This window comes from Callospermophilus lateralis, unplaced genomic scaffold (assembly GCF_048772815.1).
Source record: "Callospermophilus lateralis isolate mCalLat2 unplaced genomic scaffold, mCalLat2.hap1 Scaffold_62, whole genome shotgun sequence".
NCBI classification, from domain to species: Eukaryota; Metazoa; Chordata; class Mammalia; order Rodentia; family Sciuridae; genus Callospermophilus; species Callospermophilus lateralis.
In genome coordinates, this window is record NW_027514663.1 from 2,091,093 (window position 1) to 2,112,616 (window position 21,524).

Sequence of the window (21,524 nt, forward strand, 5' to 3'; positions counted from 1 at the left end):
TCTCCCTTAAGCTTTTTGGCTAAAGAAATGTACTTTAAGATTTTTTTAAGGACCTTATTTGTTTCAATGTAATTTTCAGTGAATTACACATTGGCACTTGCTGGGAGCCATCAGCCAAGTAGGTATGACAATCTCCTTGCCAGCTTACTCCCATGCTGTCTAGTGGAAGGACTTCTGAAAGGTGACCTTGCTCAAGGACCAGGGCAGGATCCGTGTTTAGGGTGTTCCCCCTTTAGAATAGGGCGGTTTAGCATAATAGGAGATTAGGGTGTTCCCCCTTTAGAATAGGGCAGTTTAGCATAATAGGAGATTAGGGTGTTCCCCCTTTAGAATAGGGCATATCCTGCTTCTGAGTTCCTCTTGAGTGCTTAGGGTCAGACAGTATATTTGGGAGACAGAAGCCCATGTGGTGTGGATTTGGGGCAGAGTAGTGGATTTGGGAGAGAGTGGATTTGGGCAGAGAACGTGGATTCCCCCAGAACGTGTTTGTAGACGGCCGGTGTGAGTTCGGGAATAAAGAATTGCTGTTTGAATCTACAAGCTGTGTGGAGACTCGTGATTTGTGCCCAGCCAGAGACTGCGGCAGGCACTCACAAGACATTAGCTACAGGTCTCAAAAGTGCAAACACACCCAGGTCTAGGTCTTACATAGTCCATGCCCAGTCCTGTCTGTGTGAGGGGAGGGTGTGGACGGGCCTGCTCTGGCTCCTCAGTAGAAATAGCTCTGAAGGGTGAGAACTTGATCTTTTTATCCCCTAATGTAATATTAATTTGACAGAATTAAAACATCACTATTGAAAAATCAACAGGTACCAACACCAGCAGCCTTTGCCTTAATAAAAAGCCTCAGGTAACAATCCAGCGACATGAACAAGACCACATTTGCTTTTAACAAAAAGTGAACTTCAGAGAAGGGAGAAAGGCCTACCGTTCTAACCTATGGCTTGTGGTGGATTAGCAACCTTCACTCTACCCCTCAAAGAAGCAGCCTCCAGGGAAAAGCCCCTCACGGCAAAGGCACATTGCAGGAGCCACCAACACAGGCCAAACGTGACTGCGAAGGACACACAACACCAAGGATGCCCCGTCCTTCCAAACCCACCAGAAACCAAGGGAAACAAATGTGTTTTTTGTCTCTAAATTCCCGCCATGCACTAAGGCACCAGAACTATTCCTGACCCCCTCCAAGGAAACAGCAACCTGAAAGGAAAATAATATTGTCAAAATTGTAAAATTCTGTTGTTAACCATGCACCAAAGATTAAAATAGCCTCTGTCAAAGATATATAATATATAGGAAATCTATGGAAACTCTTATGTACAACCTTATCAAATACTTTTTCTGGCTTTTGTACACAAATAACCTCTTGCATTTCTGTGCTTCAGATGCGAGTCCTCTGCCAGGCTCATGCTCCACATGGAAATGCCAACTATGTACATTTCAGTGATGCTGACCCCAGGCCACCTCCCAAGCTCTCCTTCCCGTGGACACTGGTGTGACAAGAGCTGAGGAAGACAGATCCTAGCTTGTGGGCGCCGACAGCAGTGGTCCCCTCCGTTTCCCAGGGAGCTGTTCTGTCAGTGGTGTGGACTCGGGACTGAAGTCACATGCCAGGGGGAGGTGGCCATTGGAAAGGAGCAAGTGCTGGGCTTCGCTGGAGACAGCAGGAAAGGCCAAGGAGGCCTCTGGGAGCTCCGTGATGCCTGAAGGGAACGCAGGGCAGGGCTGCAGGTCTGCAGGGTCCACATCGCACAGCCTCCCTATAGAGTCCAGGCGGAGCTCCCTGGGGAAAGAGAAGGCCGTCAGAGCCAAGCCCCAGCATGACCAGCTGTGGCGGCCATTACAGCTGCCAGGGAGGCCAGGAGGACAGTAAGAGATCAACTTTTCCATCTAGGGACACCGCCAGCTTCCTCAAGGATGTCAGAATTCTGTCGTGGTTGCTGGGGTAGAGGGACCCGTCTACAAGGATGATGTGGAGAGACTCCTCGGTCGCCCTGGTTGGGATCCTGGCCACACAGTGCACTTGGCTGTGTGCTGTCCCTGCATGTGGGCTGAGAGTGGGGGGCCTGCTCCTTGGTGTAACTGTCCATGTCAGCATTGCAGTCACTGCATATGAGAGGGCCACCTGGGTTCTGAAGGAGAGATGAGCCAGGTCAGGGCAACTCCCACAGAACAGGCCACCCACCCACACCCAAGTGGGGTCCTGCCCCCCGACCCTGCAAATGCCCCCTCCCCAAAGACCTTCACAGGAAAGGCTGGGCACACACCACACCATTAGTGGAGATAGGGTCCTTCTTTCTCACATGCCCCAGATTAAACTAAACTTGTACTTAGAGAATGTAGTCACGCTACTGTGATCAGAGGCAAAAGAAAAAAAAATAGAAAAAGAAAAACCCCAACAATTGAATCAGGTACTATGCAGGGTTAAGAGTTTTCTGAACAATTAGAAATTTAGCCTCAAAACAGCCCTGGTGAACACATACTAAAACCCCCTATGTTGCTTATTATTCTGGAAAATTCTTGCTCAGGTTTACTGTACCATAAATAGGAACTAAGAGACACACTCTTCTAGAATTAAAAGGGCACCAGGCCAGAGCTTCCTGTTCATACACTAAATACCAAATTCAAAGAGTGCTAGACGGAAATGTAGGTGTCTCCCCACTCTTCATTTAGTGAGTGGGTCAACCCAGATCTGGATTTCAAAATGGCATTGCTTTTCCTGGTGAAAGCATCACCTACCCATCTTAGGTGGACCAGGTGTCCCAGTGGCTTTTTCTATCAATTTCCAGGGCTCTTTACTGTACCCAACACAGAGCTTGGGCTGCCTCTGTGTGACACTGTGGACATCATCCTCTGGGAAGAGGCTCGCATCTCTCAGACACACAATTGCAACAGACTCCACTGTTTGGAAACTGCAGAGTGTCTCAGTGATCCTGAGGAGCAGGATAGGTGGGGCTGCTGCTTTAGTCTCTCTATCAGTGGTGAGTTACTACTGCGGCAATGGGCCTGTTTTCTAGTACCACTTTCCCAGCAAGCAGTCCTTGAGCATCTGCAGCCATGTTAGAGGAGCAGCTCTCTCATGCCTGGCCTTTAGCTCAGCAAGCACTCACAATCTCCCACCAACTGAAACAGCACCCCCTGCAGAGAGCTTTCCCTGCGAGTCTGGAATACAGAGCAGGTCTGAGCACTGCCCCTGCACTCACATCCCTTGGTACCTTCGTGGTGCCAGAGCCCCACACAGATCCCAAAATCCAGGGATGCTCAAGTCCCTTGTATATAATAACACAATATTTGCACATAACCTACATACACTGTCCCATGTAAGTCACCTCTAGATTAAGCATCATGACTAGTAAAATGTAACTTTGTGTGCACAGCTGTTGGACTGTGTTTTGGGGGAATAATGACAAGGAAGAGAAGGCTGCATGTTCGTGCACCTTCTCTGCCCTTGATATTTCTAGTGTGTAGGGACTCGAACCCACAGATACCAAGGGCCAACTGTGGAAGCATGGCTTGGTTTCAGGGCCTGGGGTGTCCTTTGCAGCTCTTTCTGACAGTGGTCCTACCTTATCCCGACTGGGAGGCTTACTGCTAAGCCCAGATGGTGACCTTCCTGAGAGACAGGATGTCGAAACTTCTGCAGAGTTTGCACAGACCAGGACTAAGCTGAACATCAGAGGGCTGGACCAGAAGCCGCCTCGTTCACCTAACACTCCCTCCCACCTAACGTCAGACAACTGAATATGAAGCTGGAGGCCATCTCCACCTACGGAGGACAGTCACTTAGATAGAGCTCCACCTCACTGTGTCAGAGGCCTTAGCGTTGATCTCTCAATGTGTCCGTTGGCCCGATGACCACCCTCAGTCCTGACCAGGCTTTCTTGCTGGTCAGAAAGGGTTCTGTGAGAAGAGAGGTAGCTTGGAACATCTGGTGGCACAATGGTTTTATCTGCAAGGAGATAAGACAATGAAATATCAGGGTTGCGATGATAACAGATGCAGATGCGCATTCACCATCAGGCCCTGAACAGGATCCCCTGGCAGCACCCATCAAGGCTGTGCAGAGACTAGGAGTCGGTGCAGGTAGGAGGCCCTCCCAGATCCGAGCTTTACCTGAGCCCAGGTCAAAAGGATGAGAGACCACAAAAGATGGGGAGAGAGACAGGAAGGGAGACAGAACTAAAAAAACCACAGCACTGTGATATTTCAGGGACAATCCACCTCCGCTTATGAGGAGGACATCAGCAGGAAGTTTTTTTTTGTTTTGTTTTTGTTTTTTTTTAGTTGTCAATAGACCTTTAGTTTATTTATATGCTATGGTGAGGATCAAACACAGTGCTTCACTCATACCAGGCAATTGTGCTACCACTGAGCCCCAGACCCAGCCCCAAGGCAGTTTCATTTCTGGTTCTGCCCTGAGTATGAACCCAGTGTCCCCAGGACCAAGGCTTCAGTTCTCCCTAACCACATTCCTAGAGGTTCTGGAGTTCCCAGAGCACAAGAGCTCTTGACAAAGAGTGTGGACCCGGCTTCTCCTGCCCTGGAAATGAACGGCCACTGTTCCCACCTGTGTTAGTGACGCTGTACTCCTCGCTCTTCTTCCTGGTTTGGTAGGTGATGCACACCCACACGAGTGATGTCAGAACGATGCTGCACACCACGGCGATGGTGAAGATGCCCATGGTGGTCCTGTCCTTCCTGCAGCCAGGTGTGGGCAAGATGCTCAGTTGGCTGTGAGTGCGATTCGTGCCCAGTGTGTTGGATATCTCGCAGGTGTACTGGCCTGCATCCTCCACCACCATGTTCTGGACCACCAGCAGCTAGTTGCCGGGGGTAAAGTGGTGCCTGTCAGTGAGGCTCAGGGGGCGGTTCCCCTTGAGCCAGGTGATGCAGGGAGAGGGGCTGCCGGTCGCTTTGCTCTGGAGGGCCACTGTCTCCCCCACAGACACCATGCAGTCTTCCAAGGGTACCACCAAGGATGGGGTCTCTGCAAGAGATCAAGAGATGGCACACTCACTCTGGGGCCTCAGTGCTTTGGGTCTGCTTGGTGTTCTAAACATGGCACAATCCCACCTGAGGGCTTCCGTCAGAGTGACAAGATTTTCAGAAGATGGCTGATCTCTGGTCATAAAAGTTCCTCTTCCCAAACTGTCCTGTTTCCCTGTTCTTGACTAAGACCACACCCCTCCTCCATGCTCTTTGGTCACCAGTTGCTCAAGGCTCTGGCATTGCACTGGCCTTTACTCTTTTTAAAGAGATAGGAGCCAGAGTGGTGGGGCATGCCTGTAATCCCAGCAGCTCAGGAGGCTGGGACAGGAGGATTGCAAGTTCAAAACCAGCCTCAGCAATTTAGCAAGGCCCTAAGCAACTCAGCGAGACCCTGTCTCTAAATACAAAATAGGGTTGGGGATGGAGCTCAGTGGTTCAGTGCCCCTGGGTTTAATCCCCAGCACCAAAAATAATTTTTTTTAAAGAGGAAAAAATCCTAAAAGCAGCCCCAAATTTCAAACAGTAGCAACACTTTTCTGTGACCCCAAGGGTCCACAGAGCAACTCCTCAGGCTTTCCCCTCAGTATCAGTTCAGACCCCTACACACGCATGTGTGCATACACACCCCCCAGAGTACACCAAGAGTCGAACCTAAGACAGTCAGGATGGCATTCGCTGACACAGAACCTGCCGAGTTCTGGGCAGTATAGCTGTAATGCCCATGTCATCTATTTTCACATTAGTGATGAAAAACATGTCATCGTCTGGCATGACATGCATGTGATGCTCCCGAGCCGCAGGGAAGTATGTGCCTCTGTCCTTCTGCCAGGCAATCTGTGGGTTGGGATGGCTGGTGGCCACACACGCAAGGGGAGACATGATGCCTGTCCTGATGGTGATGTCTCTTGGCATTTTGGTAAATGATGGCAGCACTGGAAAACACACACAAAGGGGGAGGTCAGGGGACAGCTGGCTTTAAATGCAGGGAACACCTCTGGGGTAGAGACCCCCAGTGTGCAAGGGCCACCACTCCATACCTCCATGCCCTGTGCCACCACCAGTCTAAAACTGCTGCAGCCACCTCAATCAGGAGCAGTAAGCTTCCCAAAGAAAGTTTCAGCCTCTCCCCACCACGGCCTGGCACTTCCTCCACCTGTCCACTCCAACTGGGGATGGAGTCTCAGGCTGTGGCTGACCTTCTGCCTACTGCACCTCATAGGTAATGGGTCACACAGGTGGGACCCTGGGAGTCAAAGCCTGAGGCTCGCCTGCCTTCATAAGCCACCAGGACAGAGCCTGGGAAACAGAAATACCTGCTCACCAAGCTGCAATCACAGAGGGAAGGTCTATGCCTCCCCAGGCCACCTGAGGGCCATGCTGCTAAGCACACATAGGCAGAAGCATAGGGCTCACTGCCTCAGGCTCAGCAGGCAGTGGGATGCCAGAGTCAGTGTCCAGCTGCACAGCAGGCATCACCATGCTTCCTGTCCAAGCTGCTCTGGTCAGTCAGGCACCATGGAACTCTCCTGTCATCCCAGTGGCTCAGGAGCCTGAGGCAGGAGGATCATGTTCAGCAACTTAGCAAGGCGCTAAGCAACTCAGTGAGACCCCGTCTCTAAATAAAATATAGGAAAGGGCTGGGATGTGGGTAGGCACCCTGGGACCTCTTTTACCTGGTGTAAATAACAAATGCCCTGGTAGAGAGTCACTTAGTTGCCTGAGTCTTGAGGTGGCAGTGAGGCCTCTCTCAGAATACGCCAAGACAACCTGAGTGTGGTCAAGTTTGTTCTGTGGTCTGCGGGGCTGACTGAGTGTAGCCCGCAGGCACTTCTGATGACCTGTGAACCAACTCTGTCACTGGCACTTTAATGATCAGAAAAATCTCTCCGGGTTCTCAGGGTGTGGAAATGTGCCCACTCACATTCCCCCCTTCCCCCTCCAAAAATAGCAGCCCTCAAGAGAGCAGCTCTGACAAGCTGGTTTCTGAGTACAGGACCTCGTCCCACCCACCCCCTAGCTGTCGTGTTCTCTACTGTCTTGAGAGGTGAGGACCTGCCCCTGCCCAGGCTGGCCTGTGCTTCCACAGCTGTGCCACTGACTCAAGGGCACAGCTTCCCAAAGGGTCTGGGATGCGGGACCTAGAAACTGGACCACGTGGTTCCAGAGAAGTTCAAGACTCAGTTCTGCAACTCACCCCGCCTCCCAACAGTCACCCAAAGCTCAGGGACAGGGTGCTTTAACCTGCAGAACCTGCCCCCGGGAGCCCAAGGGACAGTGTGATCTGATCGCCGGTTTGCCTCCTTCCTCTCCGAGGTGGGCAGCCATCGGGGCGGGATGCCTGGGAGAGAACAACGGGGGCATCTACCATTCACAGTGAGATGGGCCTCGTTAGAGTAGGTGGAGCCAAAATGGTTGGTGATGACACACTGGTAGCAGCCCTCATGGCCAAACGTGACCCTGCGGAGGTGCAGGATGGTGGTGTACTCCATCAATTCCCTGTCCTGCGTGGGCATGTGGGAGAAGTTCTCCATGTCTGCCTTGGCCAGAAACTCGTTGTCCTTCTTCCAGGCAAAGGTCATGGGGGAGCTGCTGATGCTGGCTGCCAAGCATGTGAACCGGATTTCCTTGCCCACCATGGCTATTGTCATCTCTGGCTGGGTGATGATCTGTGGCTTTGGGAAGTCATCTGGGGAGAGAAGGGCCACCGTGAGGAGACAGGGACCAGCTGCTGTCATGCTTGCACAAAACCAGGCAAGGGACAACAGGCCCCACCCAGGTGAGGTCATGAGCATGCCCCTGGACTAGAAATGGGCCACCAGCACCCGGTCACCCAGCCCTCTGGAAGCTTCCTGGAGACCCATATCCATTGCACCTGTTGACATGGCCACACAAGAGGTGCCACTTGTCCTGTCCGCACAAAGGACTCTGGCACAATGGCTTCCAGAATGTTGGAACTCCCAGAAATCTGAACTCCCTTCAAATGATAAAAGTACTGCAAAAATGGTCAAAATCAACAGTTCTGATTTTTGGAAAATCAAACACAATGATCCATGTGGTGTGGACTCAAGAAAATGGACGCCTCTTAGAAAGAGACAGGAGCTCTCTGGTGTTGTGAGTTACCCACTTGCCTCCACCCCGCTCTGTAACAGCCTTGAGACTCAGCAGCTAGCAACCATTGAGGGGGCAGGTGGAGCTCCCCCAAAAGCCCAATAAGAGCAGTGTCACTGTGTGACCGGTCAGGACAAGACCTGGAAAGCCCCACTCATGAAGAAGGCTCACCACAGGAAGCCCTGTCCCCAGGCATCTGATGAAAATAGTGGCCACTGTGTAACCATGCCACTGTCCAATGTGAGTGTGCCCATCGGGGTGAAGAGGACAGTGGTCAAGAAACTGAAGGAAAGTCAGGTGGAAGAGATGCCAGCAGCAGGCCCTGTGAGGTCCACCAGAGTCCTGGGAATCAGGAAGGGCACGCCCTCATGCAGGGTGGACAAACACCCTGGAAAGACCTTGGGGGAGCCCTCGTTTCTTGTCTGTGCTGAGATGGCAGACACGCACAAGCAGGAAGTGAGAGCACATGCCAGCACATACATACACGGCCTGGGTGAAGGACACAGGATTTGCTGATGGGGGTGACTTAAGGACTTCTGTGTCCACCTATCGGCTACTCACTAGCAAGCCAACCAGGAACTCAAGGGGTTGTACAGAGCAGGCTCCACAACACTCATCTAGGAGAGGCCCTAAAGGAATGGTGATGGGCCAGCAAGACCTGGGGGAGGATGGGAAGATCTGAGTCTGGACTCGCCAAGTCATTTTACTTTTTTGTTTTTTTCGTACTCGGGATTGAACCCAGGGTACTCGACCATGGAGCCCCATCCCCAGCCCTATTTTGTACTTTATTTAGAGACAAAGTCTCATTGAGTTTGCTGAGGATCTCCAGTAAATTGCTGAGGCTGGCTTTGAACTCGAGATCCTCCTGCATCAGCCTCCTGAGCAGCTGGGATGGGGCCTGTGCTAATGTGCCCAGCATATTATTCTATCTTAAATGTCCAATTTTCAACAACCAATTATGAAACAGGAAAAAAAATGTCAATACAAACTGTCCCTGAGGAAATTGAGATCTTGGACTAATTAAACAACATTAGCTATTATAAAAATTCTTGAAAAACAAAAACTATGTCTAAGAGAATTAAAGCATGAGAACACTTTCTTACCCAAGAGAAATGATCAATGAACAGAAACTATAAAAATGAACCACTTACAAACCATGGCATTTACTAGTAACTGAAATTAAAAATCCACCCTAGGGCAGATATAGCTCCATTGGTAGAGTGCTTGGCTTGCATGCACAAGGCCCTGGGTTCAATCCCCAGAATCAAATCAAAACAAAACAAAATCCATCCTAGGGCTAGGGCTGTAGCTCCCTGGTAGAGCACTTGCCTAGGATGGGTGAGGCCCTAGATTCAATCTCCAAAACTATATTAAAAAAAAAAAAAACCTAAGTAAAATAAAGGTATTGTGTCCATCTACAACTAAAAATATTTTTAAAAAATCCACCCTAGAGGGCTCAGTAGCAGAACTGAGCTTGCAGATGAGTCAGTGAACTTGAGACAGGTCAGCGGAGATATCCAGTCTGAGAATCAAAGAGAATGAAGAAAATACACAGAACTTCAGAGATCTGTGCAAGAGCATCCAGCATGACAACACACACATCATGCGAGACCAAGCACAGGACACAAGGAGGAAGGAGACTATGTTTGAAGCCCTGATGCACCCAAACTTATAAATTGGATGGAAAACATGCACCCACATATCTGAAAAGTTTAATTAACTCTAAGCAAAATTTATTCAAAAGGCCTAGGTTCATCATAGTCAAGCGTCAAGTGCCAAAGACAAAGCATCTTTAAAACAGCACAAGAAATATAACTTATCATGTACAGGAGATCCTCGAAAGTATTTTTAGCTGATTTCTTATTCAAAACCAGGAAGGTCACGAGGGAGAAATATTCAAAGTATTCAAAAAGTCTGGAAATCTCAGGTGCAGCAAAATTATCTTTCAAAAATAAAGATGACATTAAAACATTCCCAAATTTTAAAAAATATCCAAACTGAGAGAATTTACTGCTACCAGACCCGACCTACAAGAAATACTTGTGGTGGTGCACGCCTGTAATCCCAGCGGCTCAGGAGGCTGAGGCAGGAGGATCGTGAGTTCAAAGCAAGCCTCAGCAAAAGTGAGGCCCTAAGCAATTCAGTGAGGCCCTGTCTCCAAATAAAATACAACTTAGGGCTGGGATGTGGCTAAGTGAGTGCCCCTGAATTCAATCCCTGGTACCCCCCCCCCGCTCCAACAAAACAAAACAGTAAACTAATTAATCACTCTGATCAAAAGGCAAGGAGAACCATAATGGATAAAAAAAAAACTATGACACAGTATACACTACCTACAAGAGGCAGTTTAGATCCCAAGACAATTAAACAGTCACCCAATATGAGACAAAATATTTTATTATGCAAATGGGTCAATCCATCAGGAAGACATAAAAATTATAAATATATGCACCTAACCGAGCTTTACAAAATGTAGAGCACAACCTGTCAGAACTGAAGAGAAGAACAGACAATGTAACAATAATACTCTTATTTCCAATGAAAAGCTAGGCAGAAAAACTAGGCAGATGCACAAGGAGAAAGAAGACTTGAACAATAGTATTAACCAACTAGTTCTAATATACACCCGTGGGACTCTCCACTGAACCACAGCAGAATATTCTTTTAAAATGTACATGGAACAGTCTCTAAGATAAGACTATATTTTAGGTCAAAACATAGGTCCAATAAGTTTAAAAAGATGGAAATCACACAAAGTATCTTTTTGGATGACAATGGAATGACTTTTAAATCCACAGTGAAATGAGTATTTGGGAAGCAACTTGTGGAAATTAAGCAGTGCACTTCCGCACAGCAGAGAAGAAGTCACAGGGACACTGGAAGATGCTCTGAGTTGAATGAAAACAATGTGTTTACTTTTCAAGTCTTGGAAGCTGTGCCTAAAATGGTGCTCGTGGACTTATTGCTGGAAATGCCTCTATTAAAGAAGTTTAGGACTAATAATCCAGTTTTTTAACCCAGTAAAAGAATAATAAACTACACCCACCACAAGCAGGAAAAAGAAATTAATCATGATTTGAGAAGAAATGAAAGAAGGAGGAAAGGAAAATGAGATAATCACTTCAAAGCAAAAAATGGTTCTTTGAAAATATCAAGAAAATTGAAAAACCTTTAGCTCGACTAGTGGGCAGGAGGGAAAAACAGAAGGCACAAAAAAGGGCACTCCACTACTGACCTTCTTCCAGCCAAAGGAAAACAGGGAACACTCTAACAACTGTACCCAGATAACCAGACCACCTGGCTGAAATGATAAACTCCTAAAACTGACTCAAGAAGAAACAAATTCTGGCTCAACACTAAGGAGACACTTTAGAATTTAAGAATTTTTAAATGTAGAATTTAAAAATTCTTATAAGGAAAAGCTCAGACTCAAGTGAATTCTACCAAACATTTAGAGAGAGAACCAATCCAAAACTTCCAAAGCATTTTTTTCCTCTTTCTTTCTTTCTTTTCTTTTTTTTTTTTTTTTGGACAAGTAGATGTAAAGAGATTATCTTCCAACTAATTTTATACAACTATTACTCTAACAACAAACACCTAAGAAAAACATGACACACACACACCACCAACAACCTAGAGAACAATGTCTTTTATAAGTATAGATGCAAAAACTTCAGCAAAAATCCCAGCAAACTAAAATGTACAGCACCTAAAAAGAATCACATACTATAATCAAGTTAAGTTGATCCCAGGAAAGCAAGGTTTACCATTCAAAAATCAATGTACTAGATCATTATCAATAAAATAAAGAGGGGGGGAAGAACCCTACACAATCATCTCAGAAACACACACACATAGAATACACACAAGACAGAATTCAATAGCTTTTCATAATAAAAATATTCAAAAAATTAGCAATAAGAAAGGAACTTATTCAACCTCATAAAGGTCATCTCTGAAAAATTCACAGTTAATATCACAATTAAGTGGGCTCAGTGGTGTGCACCTGTAATCCTAGCAGTTTGGGAGGCTGAGGCAGGATTAAAGCCAGCCTCAGCAATGGCAAGGCACTAAGCAAGTCAGTGAGACCCTGTCTCTAAATAAAATACAAAATAGGGCTGGGGATGTTGCTCAGTGGTTAAGCACCCCTGGGTTCAATCCCTGCTACCTGTCCCCCCAAAAAAAATATTGTAAATGGAATTCTTTTCTTGTTTGTTTCTTTAGTGTCTTGCAATTGCTAAGGGTGGCTATGAACTTGAAATTTTCCTGACTAAGCCTCCCAAGCTGCTGGAATTATAGGCATGTACCACTGCACCTGGCCAAAAAAATATTTCTAAAAAAATTTTTGCACAACTCTCTAGAAACTGAAAAACCACCACCACAATTCACAGACTAGGAAATGCTATTTACAAATCATAGACCCGATGAGGTCTAATATTCTGAATATTCTAATATTCAGAATTGACAACTCATAACAAATATAGAATTCTGAATGTGCTAATATTCAGAATTGATAACTCATAACAAAATAGAGAAATGAATAAATGACTTGAGTAGCTATTTTTCCAAAGAAGCTATGCACGATCCAATAAGCATCTAGAAAATTGTTCAACATCATGAGTCATTGTGGAAATGTTAAGACTACCATGAGATTCTACTCTGTTCACACTAGCAAAATCTAAAATAAAAAAGATAGCAAGTGTCCGCAAGCATGAGGAGATACCAGAATCTCGTACATTGCCAGCAGGTGTGTAAAATCCTGAAGCCACTTTGAAAAAAACAGTTTGACAGTTCTTATGTCACACCTAGAGCTACCACAGGACCCAAAGATTCCATTCCCAGGTGCAATCCCAAGAGAATTCACAGAACTAGTGCCCGAATGTTCATACCAACATTAATCATAAAATCCCCAAAGTAAGCATCATCAAATATCCGCCATCTAATGCATGGATGAAACAAAATGTATATCCATACAGCAGGATGTCACTCAGTCACAGAAAAGGAACTGATGCTTTAAAACTATGCTCAGGGGCTGGGGCTGGGGCTGGGGTTCAGTGGTACAGCACTCACCTAGCATGTGTGAGGTGCTGGGTTTGATCCTAAGCACCACATTAAAAATAAACAAATAAAATAAAGGTGTTGTGCCCAATTATACCTGAAAAAATATTAAAAATAAAACAAAACTATGCTCAGGGGTGGGGGTAGCTCAGCCCCAGATACAATCCCCCCACTGGGGGAGAAGACCTGGCAAAGTAAGAAAAGGAGAGTTCCTCAGGCCACATGCCATCCACCGGCACTCATGTTAACTGTTCAGAGCAGGCAGGTCACACACAACCATGGACTACTGACCGCCACAGCTGGGGGCCAGGAGAAGAGGGAATGACTACTAAAGCATGGGGTTGTGTTTTTTTTCAGAAGTGATGAAAATGTTATAAATCAGTGATGACAGAAATTTTGAAGACTCTAAATCCAAAGTTCACATTTTAAAGAGACACATTTTTATGACAGGTAAAAATTATATTTACAATACACAAACACACACACACACACACAGCTTTACTGAGCAACAATTCACCTACACTGCAGCTTGCCCATTTCAAGTTCACAACTGAATGGTCTGTGGTGCATTCATGAGTAGGTATCGTAATGACCACAGTCAACTTTAAGATATCTTTGTCACCTCATGGAGAAGCACTTTGTAGCTACTCCCCTTCTCCCTCCATCTCTCTTCAGGCTGGAGCACCTCCTAGGGCACTTCCTACCTCTACAGATCTCCCTGTCCTGGGACTTCCCTGTGACTGGGTCATAGAATCTGCAGTCCTTTGTCACTGACCACTTTCCCTTATCTTATCATTTTCAAAGTTCATCCAGGCTGTGGGAGGGACGGGATGGGTGGCATTATATGACCTGATAATCCTCCAATGTCTGGCTATGCCACCTTTCTCTATTCATCCATCAACTTGTGGTCACTTGGGTGCCCATTTTTCAGCTATTATAAATAACGCTGCTGTGAACACACGTGTGGAGAGGTTTCCATTAGATGTGCATTTGTCCCAGGAGAGGAACTGATCATAACTGTTTAAATGAGGAACTGTTAAGGCTGCCTTCCAAAGGAACTGTCCATCATGTACTGTCACCCAGCAGTGGGGGGACAGGGGGGCAGGTTTCAGGTGTGTCCCCTCATTTGCCAGCGGTGGCTCCTACCTGGCTCTTCCTGCCATGTTAGATGGTGTGAGCAGGTCATGCTTTCAATTTTTTTTTGTTGTTTTTTTTAAAGGCGTGGGAGAGCGCACAGAGCTGGAAACTCTGATCACCTGCCAAGTGTTTTTGTGATTCCCATTAATACCAGATGGTTGGGGGTTTTGGGGAGTGGGGGTGGGGGGAAGCCTGAACTGAATCGAGAGGGTGGGCCTGAGAGAGGTGAAATCAACAACCCCTCTAATCTAGAGTCTGCCAGTTCCTGAGGTCAGAGGCTGCCACAGAAGTCCTCCCTAAAAGTCCTCCCTGGATTGTCCGAGGGAAAGGCTGCGCTGTGGCAGAAGCGGGAGGTAGTGGCAGACAGCTTCGCTCTAGGGAGCTGTGGAAAGAGATTAATGGTCCAGGGCTCCTTGAGCAATGGGCGATGAACCACAAACTGCAAAGCCATTCCGTGCCTAGGGAGCCGGAACTGGGCACAGCCTGGGACCCCCCGCAGAAGGCATCCAAGAAGGACCAGCACAGTCTGGAGATCTGCTTCCGTGTTCTCCATGCTTACTTCTCCCTGGTCTGAACCAGGCAGGAGGGTGGCCATCAGGCCACACTAAGCAGGGGTTTGTTCCAGGGGGGTGAAGGGTGAAGGCGTGGACAGAGGACATTCTTCTTTCACTCCCAGCAGGGAAATGGTTACTATCAGAGCCAAAAGTAGGTCACAGACGTGGATCAGCAGAACCCCTGTACTGCTAGGTGGGCTTTCGGTTAGGACTGTCCCAGCCAGGATCTGGCAGCAGGAGAGATGTGCAACTGCCCAGCAGGGCCTGACGGGTGTGTTATCCTGTCCTCTCTCCTGCTCCAAGCAAACGCCAGGAACAACTCAAAATCCATCTCAATCTTTGCCTCCGTGTTCGTGGCCGAGAGGCTGTGTCATTTCTGTCTGGGCTAGCCTGTGTGTGTGTGTGTGTGTGTGTGTGTGTGTGTTTGCAGCTGTTCAGCATTTTCTGTACTCTCTGCAATCAAACTTGGATCCTGAGCACTCCTAGTCAAAAAAAAAAGATGAGATTCTAACAACCAGTAGGAAGAAGGCATCTCTAGCTACCCCTGCAGATTTCAGGAGTTTGAAGAAACTGCCAGAGTGCAGGTGAACCTGGAGGGACTGTTTTTACTAGAGCGAATGTTATCCCCAAACCCATCCTTTCTGCAGTGAAACATCATATGGTGCATCAATTCCCAGCAATATCAGGGCACCAGATCTCTCCTGAAACACTGGAAACATCTTCCTATGACTGATGTTTCTGAGTGTCACTGAGCCCCTGCATGCTGCCCTCTGATTAAACACACATACTACAAGCGTCACAGGAGGCACCTCATGGTAAATGCCACGTGTGATTTCAGCAGGAAATAAACTGCATCCAGGGGCCAATCTGCAGCCGTGGGCTGGGGTTTCCTGGGATCATAGCAATGACTCCTACAAGCAGGAGGCCCACCTGGCCTCTTTGCCCTTCATGGAAAAAAAAAATCTCCCACGAGGTCTTACCACACACAAATCTCTCTGGTGGTACTGAGAAAATGCTCTGGCCCTTCAGTGACTCTGGTTGGGCACAAGTGGCTGTTACAAACGCCTGCAGTGTTGTGCTTTCAAGCCATGGAGGCAGCCACTTGAGCTGGCAGTCACACAGGATGCTGTCACTGCTGATGTGGCTGAAAGAAAGAAAAAGACACTGAGCTGGGACTGAGTCGGAACAATGCAGCTTTAACAGCTGAGGACATTCATTGCCACCCACAGAGCTGGCTGGGAGATGCCTTCCCCACAGTTTCCTCTCTGTTGGAGGAACAGCACCTAGAACCTACCTGGAGATTTGCACCAAGTGCAGCTTCTGATGGAGTCTGTCAGGGTGGAACCCAACTCTGCCCTCCTACCGAGCTCCAGGGGAGAGCTGAGACCCCTGGTCCAGAGGCTGCACTTGGCCCTTGTTCTCAGACTCTGCTTCTGTTACCTTGGGGACACCTTCTCACCTTTTCCTGACCTTGGATACACCTTACAATGGCAAGAGCACTTTCCTGATAAATTCCAAACTCAGTCCCCAGCCCTGGGACTTTGATCTCAACTCTGCAACAAGTTATAATATGTCTTCTTTTTTCTTTTATGGCTGCTACTTTTTGACTGGCCAAGCTGGGTTCAAGGATTGAACCCAGAGGCACTTAACCACCGAACACATCCCCAGCCCTTGTAATGTTTTTATTTAAAGACAGGGTCTCGCTGAGTTGCTTAGGGCCTCACTAATATGCTGAGGCTGGCTTTGAACTCGTGATCCTCCTGCCTCAGCCTCCTGAGCCGCTGGGATTGCAGGCGAGCACCACAACACCTGGCAAAGCTGCATGTTTTCTTACTTCTGAATGTCAGCCTCTCAGCCACATGTCCCACCTGCCTGCCCCTCTCTCTACAGGAGCATCACTCAGGAAGTTGGGAGAATGCAGTCCTGCTCCCTAAATAGTGCTCGTTACTTAACTGTCCCTGTCCAGGGAGCAGGAGAACGTTCAACTTGGGTTTTGTGAGCCTCCAACTAAAACAGAGAATATTTTCTTTTTCATTTCTCAGCAACTGAGGATAAGCTTTTCAAACAGAAATCAGAATGGCCATCAGAGCGGACATTCCTTCCTGAGGAGTCACACACCAAAATAAGTCACCCGGAGAGTCTAGCTGCCCTGGTCCTGGGAGAGCCCAGGCTTGAGCTGAAGAGCAGTGGCCAACCTATGAGAAGGGCAGACACAAAGACACGTGGCTTTCCTGTCATGTCCCTGACACTCAGTGACAGAAAGGGGCACAGTAAGCCTAGGAAATCCACACACATGGTTCTGGCCATTAGTCCAGACTGTTTTTCCAGCTGCTGCATCCCTCAGACCAACAAAGCAACCATGGGGACCGGCTTTCTGTTCTCTTTCACTCTGAATGTGTTTTTGTTTGTTTGTTAGTTACTGGGGATTGAACTCAGGTACTCTCAACCACTGAGCAACATCCCCAAGCCCTAGTTTGTATTTTATTTAGAGACAAGGTCTCATTGAGTTGCTTAGCGCCTCACTAAGTTGTTGAGGCTGGCTTTGAACTCATAATCCTCCTGTCTCAGCCTCCCAAGGACTTCCAATGAGCAAAGAAAGTGTCAAACTAGCAATCAGCAAGGAAGAGTGAACAACCTTTCTCCTAATCATTCCCAGAGGTAAGGGCAGAAGGTACTTCTCTGAAAACTGAAATGATTTATCTTAAAGCCATTATAATAGAGAGGCCTGGCCCAGGGCAGACCATAGAGTAGGCCTGAGGCTTTTGATTGTATTTATCAGGCAGCTGACTTTCTGCATCCTGCTAAGGAGTTACTCTAGAGGTGGGAGGGCAGCCGATAAACAGAAATGCCCGCCTCACTCCTGTGCAGGGAGGAGAGTGTCCCAGGCACAGCTCCTGTGACTGCCTCGCTGCACCAGGACCTCACCTTCCTGGTGAAGAGCAAGCAGGAACTCCCACTATCAGAATCTCCTCAGGCTCAACCTCCAGGGGCACTTCTGCAGTTCCCAAAGGCACTGCGTTGGAAAGCCTGCAGGCAGAGCCTGGGCTAGGGCCCAGGACAACCTGGCCACACCACCCAATAAGTTAGAGACAAAGGCCAGGCTGACTAGAAAGAGGGGACTGTGAGCTGCCCAGCCTCCACTGACTCCTGCCCATCTTCAGCACTCGGGCAAAGCTCAGCCTCCACAGCTACCAACAGAAATGCCCCCCCTCCTGCTCCCTTTTCCAGCCACCCCAATACTTCGCTGGCTAAGAGTGCATTTTCATGACTCAAACACGAAGTGTGTTTCTAATCATCCCTTGTGGAAATTTACACAGAGGGCCACAAAGTGCACAGCACAACCTGCCTTGTGCCATTGGGAAGAAAAAATGGGAATTAACCCTCTGGGCCCTCCAGAGGACTGGGCCCAGGCCAGCCCCAGCTGGGTCCCTGCAGCAACTGATGGGAACCCAGGTGGGGATCAAGCTCAGTGCCAGAGCCAGACAGTGTGGGGTTTTTTTTGTGTGTGTGTGTGAGGTGGGGGTGGAGATAGGTTGCCCAAGCTTCTAAAGGGTTCAGTTCTTCTTCACTAGTCAACAGTCTCCTAAGAACCTAAAAGAAGAATCTTTCTCCTCTCTCCCTTCTTTCTCCCCAGATACCCTTTTCCCATTTAATCAGATCTTTTGGACTCCTGACTCATTTGGAAGTTTCATGGAGAGAAAAGTTGTTATGAACTTCACAGATCATGCTCACCCATCCCAGGAGATCTGGATTTTTTTTTCTGGTACTGTGGATTAAACTCAGGGGTGCTTAACCACTGAGCCTCATCCTTAGCCCTTTTTATTTTTTATTTAGAGACAGGATCTCGCTGAGTTGCTTATGGCTGGCTTTGAACTCGCGATCCTCCTGCCTCAGCCTCCTGAGCCCAGGGATCTTTTATAACCAACATTTCCTTCTACTTGCTTTTTCAGTATCCAGCCCTACATCCAGTGCAGAATAATTTGTCAAGAAGAGGAACTGGGGAAATCTGTTCTTCAGAATCTGTCTCACCCAGATGGACAAGAGAAGAGTAGCCATGGTTGGAAGTAGGGAAGAAGCCCAGAAGGCTCCCTCCCTGTGTGGCTCTCCACAAAGCCACATGGCCCCAGTGAGCCTGCCATGAGCTCCCATTTGGAGGTTCTTGACCCGCATTTGCAAGAGCACCCTTAAGTTTCCTCAGCACAAGCTCTTCATGGGACAAGTGCTCGAGCACCCCCTCTTCTCAGAGGAATGTTGCCTGCCCTCTTGGGCTCTTAGTCACGGGGATTGGGCCTTTTCCCCTTTCCTACCCTCCCTGCCCCAATCAAGGGTCCACCTGGAGTGGCCTCAGGAATGGGATTAGGTCAGGGCACAAAGATGACCACCCTCTGGCATCTGGCATCTCGTAGGCACATCTCAGAACGCTCACTCAGTGAGACCTGCAGGGGACTGACATTACAGATGGAACTTACTGGCCACAAAATCAGTGGCATGTGGCAATGGGAAAGGAGGCGGCGAGGCCATCGCTCTGCCTGGGCCATAATATTGGGGAGCTCCACTAGCCCCAGTCAGTCACGTGGCACCCCAACTCTGAGCATCCATCAGTGCCCCTGCTGCTCGAACCCACCCGGCTCCTTCAAGAAGCCCTTCTCCATGCGGGCTTTTCCCTTTAAGCAAACCCAAGTGAGGAGAATGTGTCCCTGGGGTAATTAAAGGGGTGATCACACTCTTTTTAGAAAAGAATTTACTTGACATTATATAAAACAGCTGTTAGCACACCACAGCCTGCAGGCTGCTGCTGCTATGCGGTACAAATTCAATGGCACACAGCCACACCTGTTCCCTTATGTACTATTTATGGCTGCTTCATGCTTTAACAACCTTGCCAAGGAGTTTCTACACAGACCCTGTGGCCCAGGGTCCAAAATATTCACGACATCACCCTTTAAGAAAAAGATTGTCGCTGGGTGCGTGGTGTACACCTGGGATACCAGCAACTCTGGAGGCTCAAGTTTGAGGCCAGAACTTGTTTTGTCTGCTTGGAGTGGGGGTTGCCCTAGCTTCTGAAAAGGTTCAGTTCTTCTTTAGTAATACCCTGTCTCAAAAAGGGCTGGTAACGTGGCTCAGTGGTGGTGCACCCCTGAGTTCCATCCTCAATTACCGCCATGCCAAAGGGAAAAAAAAAGGTATTTTCTACCTATTGATCCCAAGTAAGCACCACTTCTTTTTTGGAAACTGGGGGTAACTGGGGATTGAAATTGAACCCAGAGCACTTAAGCACTGAGCCACATCCCCAGCCCTTTTATTTTTTTTTTATTTAGAGACAGGGTCTCACTGAGTTGCTTAGAGCCTCAATAAGTTGCTGAGGCTGGCTTTGAACTTGCAATCCTCCTGCCTCAGCCTCCTGAGCTGCTGGGATGATAGGCATGCACCACCAAGCCAGCTTCCCCATAGTATTTTTTTTAAAACAGTTTAACTTGCATCTACCCATAAACAATCATAGCTATTAAAAACGTGAGCATAAAGCAATTACAAGGGTTTGTTACTCTGGAAGTTCTTCCTCATATTCACAAGGGACCCAGGAAGCCTCCGAACTTACAGTTCCTTAAGATTCCTCATTGTGATAAAGGTGTCCAGCTGCACAGACCTGATGGAATTCTCTCCCAGGTCCCTGAAACACAACACAAGGACTTGTGCCAAGGAACCGCAGGTGCACTTCCAGCCAGCCCCGTGTCTGAGCCAGGAGACTCAGAGGTTTTCCGTGACAGCCTTGGTTTCATGTGACCCAGAGGTGATAACTCCACAGGAGGTGGCTCTCACATTTGTTGACACAGCACGTGTGGTGACACGGGGACCCAAACTGTCTGAGGGGCAGTGCAGAGGCGGGTGCAGGTCTGCTCAGCAAGTCAACTGCCACAGGCTCTCCCAGAAGAACCGGGGTTGAACTTGGTGCAAAGAGAAAACAGACTCAAGCCCACCCACTCGAAGGAGCTACCCCAGAAGGATGTGAAGGTCTCAGGGCTGGCTGGCCCCCTTACTCCAAGGGCCAGCCAGAGAAGCTCCCAGTGGGGTGGGGTATGTGTCACTCTGATGTCTGGCCTTGTGGGGGTGGAGAGGAGACCAGGGCCCAGGGAGGAGAGGGGGAAGCATCGACACAGGGCAGCGGAGGGAGGAAAGTATTGTCCACACACCAGCTGCAACTGGGATTTTATAAAAATGTAAGATGAAATGTAAGTATGAAAATAGAAAACTAGGTAAGATCTGAAGCACACAAGTTTGTTGGGTACTTGATTTGGATACATAGTTTTGAATTATGTTCTGCAGAGATGAAACCTCTAAATCCATAGACAATGGCCTAAGATCTTGTACCTGGGACTACTGAATGTAAAAGAGAACTTGCAGTGAAATAGAGAGAGTAGGCAGGATTCCATTGTAGGGTAAGGAAGAATGGTGAGTTTAGGATTTGGACCAAAGGCCCTTTTTGCAATCCAATGAATTTCTATTAGAATGTAAATGGGAATGTCAGCACACATGAAGAGTCAGTCACAACAAGGCACTTGGGGATATAGATATCAATAAAGATGTTAGGAGATCAGGCAAAGTACAAAATGAGTGATAAGATCAGGGATAATTTCAACAGGGGGGGTAGTTGAACACACTATTCTTGATAGAATCAAGTGT

General features: G+C 48.0%; 1 pseudogene; it reads right to left on the reverse strand.

The window, feature by feature from the left end:
- Positions 1–1,521: 1,521 nt before the first annotated feature.
- On the reverse strand, positions 1,522–20,462 carry LOC143389774 (leucine-rich repeats and immunoglobulin-like domains protein 1; annotated as a pseudogene).
- Positions 20,463–21,524: the final 1,062 nt, after the last annotated feature.